An 11,123-nucleotide genomic window follows, 5' to 3' on the forward strand; every position below is an offset into this window, starting at 1 on the left:
TCTTTATTTCCAGTCATATGTCCTGAACATCCACTGTCCAGAACTAGAATATTTTTCCTGTTGCCCTGCAATCATAAAGACCACTAATTATTAGTTTTAAGGACCCAGACTTGCTTGGATCCTTTGGCCTTTTTAAGTTTGTTAATATTTGCAGCGGATTTAGCATCAGAGTTTATGTTAACAGTTTTCTTATCTGAATTTGCAATATCAGACTTTACATCAGAACTTACACTAGAAGTAATAATGCTAACTTTCTTTACAGAAGGTTTTATTTGATAATAATCATAGTACAAACTATGATATTCCTTACAAGTATAAATGGAATGCCATATACTACCACAATGAAAACAAGGATTTTGTGGCTTATATCTAACAGACTGACTCTTAACTCCTGATTTTGAAGGTAAGGAGTTTATATTCTTATTCTTCCTGCAAAAAGAAGTCAGATGGTTAGAACTTCCACAGTTATGACATGTTTTTCTAGGAGCATTAGGAATAGGCTTATAATTGTTACTTTTGTTCACATCTTCCTTTCCATTCCTATTTTTCCTAGGTGGCTTTACCTTGTTTACATTCTTAACATCATTCAGCTTATGTTTAAGCTGCTTCTTAGTCATTAAGCCTATGTTAACTTCAGTTGGCTTATCCTGTTTAGGTTTGTCAGAAGTTACTTTCTCCTTAACTTATGATTTCTCAATATCAAACTTTGCAGTTACAAACTTAACAGGATTTACCTTTGGTTTTTGTTTAACAACTATAGGCTCAGTTTCTACAGTCCCCTTACTGTTCTTATCATCTCCATAACCTAAGCCCTCTTTCCAGTTTCCACTACTAAGAATATCCTGAGTTGCTTTACCAGAGTTAGTCCAAGTCCTGATAATCTCTCTTTCCTTTTCTAACTCAGTTTTTAGAGATTCATTCATTTTTAGCACTTCATCCCTAACATAAAAGGCATCATCTCTATCTTTCTGAGTTTGATGGAACATGACTAACTCTTTTTCTAAATAATCATTCCTTTTTTCATAAGCAAGATTTTCAGAAGTTAATCTTTCACATGTTAAAGTTTGATCTTTATAACTAATGAACATGGTCTTAAGATATCTTCCCAACTCAGTAATATCATCAATATGAAAGGCATAAGTAGTTTGAGGTACCTTTAAGTCAACAATATCAGAACTGCTATCAGCATTTGCCATCAAGGCATAGTTTTCCTCATCCTCAGAATCTGAAGCATCTGACCAGCTTTTCTTCTTTGTGACAAGAGCCTTGCCTTTGTCACTTTTCCCTTTCTGAAATCTGGAGATATGTGGCCTTTCTCACCACAGTTGTAGCATTTAACATTTAAGTAATCTCCTCTGTCAGACTTTCCTTCTTTGCCTTCAGATTTTCTGAATCCTTTCTTTTCAGAACTTGCACCTTTCCTGGAAAACTTTTTTCCTCTTCTGAATTTCCTGTATGCAATATTTGTGATTTCTTTCACCATAAGAGCACACGGCTTCATCATCTCCTCATCATGGTCCATCTCATGTATACTTTCAGTTTCTGAGTCATCATCACTATCAGAACTTGATGACTCAGTATCAGACTTTGTGATGAGAGCTTTTTCCTTGCCTTTTCTTGAGGAAACTACTTTGGGACTTTCCTCCTCAGCCACAAAGGCAACTATTCTTGACTTTCTTCCATTCCTCTTGCTTCTTTATTCCATCTCAAGTTCATGAGTCTTGAGCATCCCATAAATTTCATCAAGAGTCGTTTCCTCAAGGGCATAGTTGTCTCTTATTATTGTGGCCTTCAAATCCCATCTTTCAGGAAGAGCTAACAGGAATTTAAGATTTGAATCTTCAATATCATACTCTTTGTCAACTAGTGATAAATCATTCAAGAGTTTGACAAATTTGTCTTATAAATCAGTTAATGACTCATCAGGCTTTGAGTCAAATTGCTCATACTCTTGAGTGAGTATCGTCTTCCTGTTCTTCTTGATTACATCAGTTTCCTGACACCTTATTTCCAAAGCATCCCATATCTCCTTTGCAGTCTTGCATTGAATTACCCTGTTTGACATGACATTATCAATGGCACTATGCAGCAAGTGTCTTACCTTTGCATCCTTTGCAATCGATGAGATATCTTCAGCAGTGTAATCACTTTTCTCCTTTGTTACAGACTTTGCTGGCTGACCTGCAACTTCCATAGAGAGTTTGGTTGGCATATGTGGTCCTTCATAAATCCTGTCGAGATATTCTAGATCTGTAGCTTCCAGAAACATAGCCATCTTCACTTTCCATATGGAATACTCCGAAGGTTTCAACATGGGAACTCTTATAGTCTCATATCGACTATGGGTTATGGTTTTTGGAGGTTCTTCAGTTTTGGTGGGCTTGGTTGGAGTTTCTTCTTCATATATGATTGTTTTTGGATCTTAAACTGTTTGTGTGTTAACAGATTGCTCTGATACCACTTGTTAGGTCACACACACGGTAGAAGGGGGTTGAATACAGTGTTTAGCACAATCAAATCGAATATAAGAACTCAAGTAACATAAAACATATTTTATTCAACACAATAAACTCTGTTACAATATGGAACTGTCCTCTCTCAGTGATGAACAAATTATCACGAGAGCTGCTAGAGTTACCAAGAATAATAACTTCGATAATCGTAACACTTATAGTGTAAACTCTATGCCTGTGTTTATATAGATACACAGTTACAAGATAATCTTCTAATTGATATGGAATATAATTTTGCTTCCTAAAATATATCAACTAGTTATCTTTTTTTCCAAGTATTCTATTCTTCGTAGAATTCCTTCTTCATGCATATTTCTTTTTGTCTTAGTCTCGATCTTCTTTCCTTTCAATCAGCCGTGAAAACACGCGCAAATAACACACGCAAGTATACGCGTTCGCAAGTAATATAGAATACTTTCTAGTTCGTTCCCACAGAGACTCAGACTAATTATGTTCAATTAAACTCATTCACCAATGTATAATTACTTCTCAATGTTAAGACAATAACACATAAAATTGATTAACAAATTTTTAACTATAATTAACTACTAATATTAAGCACTTAATTAACACTTGAATTAACAATATTAAAACACTCATGAGATCACAACTTCATTACTACTTCCTTCAATAGCTATTGTATTTACCCTTAGCATGCAACAGTGATGATATTAATCGAATAACACGAAACTGATAAAAGCCAACTTTCATTGTACTAATACCATTCTACCAAACATCCACAATTAAGGTAGAAGTTGAATAGTCATCAATTATGTTGAGTCCCTATATGTCTAAAGAAATTGACAACATAATGATTTAAGCACAAGTTATTCCTTTTGATTACATAAGGCGAATAAAATGGTTAAAGTTACCCACTAATCATGCATACTCGTACATGAACCTATGCTAGCATGGCAAGTTCTAAATCTCAAGATCCACAGTCGCTTCACAAGAGATTAACGCCTTGTCTTATATGTTCGCGACGCACATAAGACGAATACACACAACCAATACTAGATACCATACAATCATCACATACTAAGGTATTAAACAACTAACTACAGAATTCCATAGTAAATCTGTTACGACCCCCTGATCATAATTAACCCATGATAGCATTCATCGTCATCATGGATTCATATGAAAACATGATAATAACACACGAGAATAATAACTAAAACTACTTATATTAAACCAGAGTACGTCACAAGAGTAAATAGGTTCAAAGTAAAGAAAACTAGCATCCAACGTTACAACGAAATAAAGAATCACAAGAAAATATGCTTCATCTTCGTTGCGGTGTGCTAAAACGGTATTCTTCCTTATCTCCTTGCTCTTCGATTAATACTACGATCCAACCTTTGTAAAACGTCTCTGAAATCTACTTATATAGGAGTCCCATAAAACCCAGATAACTCAGAAGTTGGAAGCCAAAACAGAAATAGGAGTCTAAAATAATAAATTCTAAATTACGACCCTGCGCGGCCGCTCAGCATTCCTAAGCGGGCGCTCAGCTTCCTGAGCGGTCGCTCAGCAGAGCTGAGCGGGCGCTCAGCTCCCTATTGGAAAATTCTCTGTTTTTGCTTCGTTTCTTCGCTGCAATCTGCTCCTATCTTCCCACTTGCAATGCTAAATACATGCCAAGGCTTATTATTGATGAATTCTCTCCCGAAATGCAACTAATACCCTAAAATGTACTAACACTAGAAAAACGCATCAAATACATAAAATACTTGATTTCAAGACACCAATTCAAGCTATTATAAGACGTTCTAAGTGATATAAAATGCCACTTATCACACCCCCAAACTTAAATCGATGTTTGTCCTCAAGCATCACATACTCAAAAACAAAACAAAAACATGCATGAATGCAATCTATATGAAATGCAGTGATCCCCCTTACTACGACCAAACCAACCAACTTACGACATCTCAACAAATGCAATTAGGCGAATAAAGATCAATCAATTATACAAACTAACATACAGCCAGAAACGTGGTGTGTGTAGATGCTTAACAGATATGCTTCGAAACTAGATCAATTATCATAACTCAACTATCCTCAAGGCAATCGCATGGTTATACGAAGAATAAAAATTCTAGGCACAAAGTGACTTATAACACTTCAAGATTATGGAGCTTATAACGGAATCATGCTTTTTATTTATAACAACAAATGCTTATTTGACCATGCAATGAGTGAGGTCCACAAAAGACTTATACAATGGCATCCATGTAGCTAGCGTTAGGTTAGCGGATCCCAAACTATAAAAGCCTTAGGTCACTAGGCACAAAGTCCCCTAAGAACTTAATAACTCGAATAACAAAGAGCCCACTCGTGATCAATTATGCATTAACTCTTTATTTTATTTTTCTTTTTCTTTCTTTTTCTTTCTTTTTTTCTTTTTCTTTCTTTTTCTTTCTTTTTCTTTTTTTTTCTTTTTTTCTAAATTTCTGAGCAAGTGCGTTTCGCTCCCTCTTGCTCAACCCTAGACTACTCACATAAAAATACGAGCCGGCTACTAGCCATTTGACGCCTAGCCACAAATAGCAATACATTCCATTTTTCACTCCATTTTTTTTTCATGCCTTTTATCATTAAGAACCTATTATAAAATTCTAAGCATAATCAATAGATTAACCTTGAAAACCATCGAACCATAACAACAATCTAGTCCTTAAGCATTCTCTAAGACTTAGTGAAATTACAAGTGTTTCTAGCATGCATATCAACCTACATGACTCAACATCACTTTAACGCTATCACTACACTCGCATCAACATCATAAATTAATTGGTAAATCAGCGCAAAAGGGATCATGGCATATGCATGAGCTACATGACATGATAAATAAAGCTATAAATAAAAAAAACTATATGGCAAAAAAAAATATGCAATTCTATGAACTAAATTATCATGAATATGCAACTATATGACACACACAAAAAATATTCCTTAACTACCACCCCCAAACTTAAAATCTTCATTGTCCCCAGTGAAGGTACTAGAAAGGAACACAGGGTATACCTACTCGGAGAGATCATCATCATCATCACCCTCAGAGGGTGGTGTATCAGGAGGCGGATATGCAGAGTCCTCACCAAAAACTGGCCACTAGATGTCAGCTTCAAGGCCTCGAAAAGCAGTCCCAAGTGCAAGGGTGAGCTCTTGAGCAAACCTGCTCTGTGTCTCGTACATAGCGTCCATCCTCCTCGACAGCCTCCTATACTGGGCATCAGCCATCCCAGCACCCTCCTGAGCTCCAGAAGAACCAGCCTCATCTCGCCTTGGCCTCACCATGGTAGCACCTCGTGCTGGATGCCCTCCTGGAAGACGATAACCCAGCCCATGCTCCTCGGGCTCACCACCGGTCCACTCCTGCATCGCATGCAGAGTACCGGAATCAATAGAGCGGCCGGCAACTGCAACCGCTCATGAGACGGCCACTGAACTCCCACTACTCGGCAAAGCTTTATAACCGTGGATGCATAAGGGATGTCCATGTGCTTAGCTCCCCTCAAAAACTTCAGAATTCCTTGGTAGATGAACTCACCAAGGTCCACATAGTACTCCTCATTCAAAATTCCCCATAACAACTGTGCTCTCTCAACTGTGACCTCATGTGCATGTGAAGTAGGCAGAATATTAGCACAAATAAAAGCATTCCATGAACGGGCATACCTATTCATTGCGATCGCCGGAAAGTGACGATACTCGTTAGTCCCAGTCTTGAAGGTCCAAACTGTGCCCGGCCTACAGAGAGTAGCACAAATCAAATCCAAGTCAAAATCCTCAGCAGTCTTCTCGTTTCAATTCTCCTCCGTGGGCTTCCTGTGTCGCTGCCCAATCACACGGCGAATCGCCGTAGGGTGATAATCCACCGTCATCCCCCGAACCACAGAATACCCATTCTTCTCAGCCTTCGCGTTCGCATAGAACTCGTGAACCACGCTCATCGGAACTGCTTCAGAAGATTCACAGAAAGCAATCCAACCCTTCTCAGCAATCATAGGCAACAACTCACCATCCCTCCCCGATGGTAATAACCCCATCTCCTTCAAAATCGGCTTACCCAGAAGCCTAGTATACCCCTCCTCAGCAGCCCTATCATTCAAACGAGGCCTCGAAGCAGTACCCCTTGAAAAATCAGCAGTAGGGACAGTGTTGCTGCTATCGATAGTCCTGGATCTCTTGGGTGCCATCGAAACTGAGTAAAAGTGTTAAAGATTTGTGTTTTTGGGTTTCGGAGAGGGTTTAAGGTTTGAAAGTGTATGGGGAATATATGGGATAGGTGTATGTATATATAGGGTAGGGATTAGGGTAAAATTTGATTAGGAGTGGGTTTGAGGGTTAAAAACATGGGATAATGGGGAAATAGGTCGTGGGTAATGGGGTTGTATTTTATTTTTTTGTTTTTCAGATTTTTTTTGGATTTTTGTAGGACTTAAAAAAATTTCTCTCGGTCGGCCCCTGAGTGGTCGCTCAGCAAAGCTGAGCGGGCGCTCAGGGGTCTTCTGGAAAAAAAAAATTTGCCCTATTTTTCTGATTTTTTTTTGGTTTTAGATAGGTTACTAACTTCTAAGGGTTCCTGTAATAACAAATCATGGGTTGCCTCCCATGAAGCGCTTCTTTTTCGTCATTAGCTTGACGTAGCGTACCTTACTCAAGTTGACAATAAAACGGCACTAACCACTTCTCGGTTTGCCGTGTCCCCATAGTAGTGCTTCAAACCCTGACCATTAACCTTGAATGCTTGGTCCGGATCATTCTCAAAAATCTCCACCGCTCCATGTGGAAATACAGTTTTGACAATAAAAGGTCTCGACCACCTTGATTTCAACTTCCCAGGAAAAAGTCGGAGATGAGAGTTGAATAAAAGAACTTGTTGCCCCGGCACGAATAACTTAGGATGTAGTTCCTGTCGTGCCACCTTTTCACTTTTTCCTTGTACATTTTGTTGTTTTCGTACGCTTGGAGTCAAAATTCATCAAGTTCATTAAGCTGAAGCATTCGCTTCTTTCCAGCTACATCTAGATCCAGGTTCAACTTCTTCAATGCCCAATAAGCCTTGTGCTCAAGCTCAGCAGGTAAATGACATCCCTTACCATACACAAGTTGAAACGGGGACATCCCAAGTGGAGTCTTATATGCTGTTCAGTAAGCCCAAACAGCTTCATCGAGCTTTAAAGACCAATCCTTCCTTGACGGACAAACAACCTTCTCTAAAATGCGCTTGATCTCTCTGTTAGACACTTCCGCTTGACCATTTGTTTGTGGATGATAGGCAGTAGCAACTCGATGATTCACATTGTAGCGCTGCATCATAGAATTAAACTTACGGTTGCAGAAATGCGACCCTTCATCACTTATGATTATTCGTGGCGTTCCAAACCTTGTGAAAATCTACTTATGAAGAAAATTCAACACTGCATTTGCATCATTTGTCGGTAGAGCTTTGACTTCTACCCATTTTGAGATAAAATCGACTGCCAGCAAGATGTACTGATTATTGCAGGACGAGACAAAAGGCCCCATGAAATTGATTCCCCAAACATCAAAGACCTCGACTTCAAGCATCACATTTAACGGCATCTCATCCTTTCTCGTAAGATTTCCCACTCTTTGGCAATGATCACACCTTAAACCGGACTGATGAGCATCCTTAAATAAAGTAGGCCAGAAAAAACCTGCTTGCAGAATATGAGCTGCCGTCTTCTCACCACCATAGTGTCCACCATAAACTGTGGAGTGGCAGTCTCGTAATATCCCCTCCGTCTTACAGAATGGGATACATCTCCTGATGATCTGGTCAGCTCCCTGTCTAAGCAAATACGGTTCATCCCACATATACCACTTCACTTCATGCAGAAACTTCTTCTTTTGAGCTGTGGTCAAATTAGGAGGCATTATATTGCTGACAAGATAATTCAAAATATCTGCGAACCATGGCTCTTCCTCCTGAACTGCGAACAACTGTTCATCCGGAAAAGATTCGTTGATTAATGTCTTATCATGTGAAGTAGACTCGGGATTCTCCAATCTAGAGAGATGGTCAGCTACTTGATTCTCAGTACCTTTTCGATCCTTGATCTCTAACTCAAATTCTTGTAGTAAGAGCACCCAACGAATGAGTCTCGGCTTCGAATCCTTCTTGGAAACCAATTAGCGAATAGCCGCATGATCAGTGAATACTGTCACCTTTGTCCCAAGCAAATAAGATCAAAATTTTTCAAAACCAAAAACTAAAGCCAAGAGCTCTTTCCCAGTAGTGGTGTAGTTCATTTGGGCCCCATTTAAGGTCTTGCTAGCATAGTAGACCACATGAAAGAGGTTATGCTTGCGCTGCCCAAGAATTGCGCCCACCACATAATCACTTGCATCACACATCATCTCAAAAGACTCCGTCCAATCAGGTACTGTAATAATTGGTGCAGTTATCAAGCTCTTCTTAAGAGTCTTGAATGCCGTTAACAGTCATCATCAAATTTGAAAGGCACATCCTTCGCAAGCAAGTTGCACAACGGCTTGGATATCTTCGAAAAGTCCTTGATGAAACGCCGATAAAAACCCGCATGACCAAGAAAACTACGGATTCCTTTCACAGAAATAGGTGGTGGAAGATTTTGAATGACTCCCACCTTGGCTTTGTCCACCTCAAGACCTTTGATGGAGACCTTATGCCCAAGAATAATGCCTTCACGCACCATAAAATGACATTTTTCCCAATTGAGCACCAAATTAGTTTCCACATACCTTTTGAGTACTACACGAAGATTATTCAAACATTCATCATACGAATGTCCAAAGATGGAGAAGTCGTCCATGAACACCTCGACATTATTTCCAATCATGTCAGAGAATATAGCCATCATACATCTCTGAAAAGTGGCCGGTGCGCCACATAACCCAAACGAAACTCTGCGAAAAGTAAACGTGCCAAATGGACAAGTGAAGGTAGTCTTTTCTTGATCCTCTGGTGCAATACAAATCTGATTATACCCTAAATAGCCATCCAGAAGACAATAATACTCATGACCAGCCAACCTGTCAAGCATCTGATCAATAAACGGAAGCGGGAAGTGATCCTTCCTTGTGGCCTTGTTCAACTTTCTGTAGTCCATGCATACTCTCTATCCTGTGACTGTTCGAGTGGGGATGAGCTCGTTCTTCTCATTTGCTACCACAGTGATACCTCATTTCTTAGGTACACATTTCACGGGGCTCACCCAAGAACTGTCAGAAATAGGATAAATGATTCCTGCATCCAGCCACTTCAGAATTTCTTTCTTCACCACTTATTTCATGATAGGATTAAGTCTGCGTTGTTCCTCAACAGTCGGCTTACTACCCTCCTCTAGCCGAATCTTATGCATGCAATATGAAGGGCTGATCCCTTTGAAAACTGCTATAGTCCATCTGATAGTCGATTTGAATTCTCTCAAGATCCTTAAGAGCTTGTCCTCCTCACTACCTGAAAGGTCAGATGCAATAATAACAGGTAAAGTAGATGCATCACCTAAAAAAGCATACCTCGAGTGTTCAGGCAATGGCTTAAGCTCCAAGGTAGGTGTTTCCTCAATCGATGGTTTGAGCTTTCCTTCAGCATTTTTGAGGTCAGAAGTACCAAGAGATTCAAACGGTATGTCTAGCTTTCGCCTCCAGGGAGAAGCATTAAGATATTGTAGTTGCTCATTGCCATCCTCATCATCACTGTCAAAATCCCCCACTAAGGCCTTCTCTAATACATCAGACATTAGCATATGATCAAGTTCTGAAGTAACCGCAGAATCAATCAAATCCACTTTTAAGCACTCCTCGTCTTCTGTAGGGAATTTCATTGCTTTGAATACATTGAATGTAACATCCTGATCCTGCACCCGCATAGTAAGTTCACCTTTCTGCACATCTATCAAGGTACGGCCTGTAGCCAAGAAAGGTCTCTCCAAGATTATGGGAATCTTCTTATCCTCCTGAAAATCCAGAATAACAAAGTCTGCAGGAAAGAAGAGCTTATCCACCTTTACTAGCACATCCTCCACTATGCCTCTTGGGTAAGTAATAGAACGATCAGCCAATTGTAGAGACATGTAGGTGGGCTTTGGATCAGGCAAATTCAACTTTTTTAAAGATCGACAACGGCATCAGATTGATGCTTGCTCCCAAATTACAAAGGCACTTGTCAAAAGACAACTTGCCAATGGTGCAAGGAATGGTGAAGCTACCTGGATCTTTAAGCTTTGGAGGTAACTTCTATTGCAGCACAACACTGCATTCTTCCGTTAGAGCAACGGTCTCAAGTTCATCCAGTTTCACCTTCCTTGAAAGAATACTCTTCATAAATTTCGCATAACTAGGCATTTGCTCCAGAGCCTCAGCGAAAGGTATATTGATGTGAAGTTTCTTGAACACCTCCAGAAATTTACCGAACTGATTATCCAGCTTTTGTTGTTGAAATCTCTTAGGGAAAGGTGGTGGAGGATAGAACTATTTCTCCCCTGTATTACCCTCAGGCAGAGTGTGTTCAACAGTAGTCTTCCTTGGTTCTGCCGCTTTCTCCTTTTTCTTAACTTCTTCATCACCAACTTCAGCTTCTCCTTCTTTTGCTTT

Source organism: Apium graveolens, chromosome 11 (genome assembly GCF_009905375.1).
Source record: "Apium graveolens cultivar Ventura chromosome 11, ASM990537v1, whole genome shotgun sequence".
In the NCBI taxonomy this organism is placed as follows: Eukaryota; Viridiplantae; Streptophyta; class Magnoliopsida; order Apiales; family Apiaceae; genus Apium; species Apium graveolens.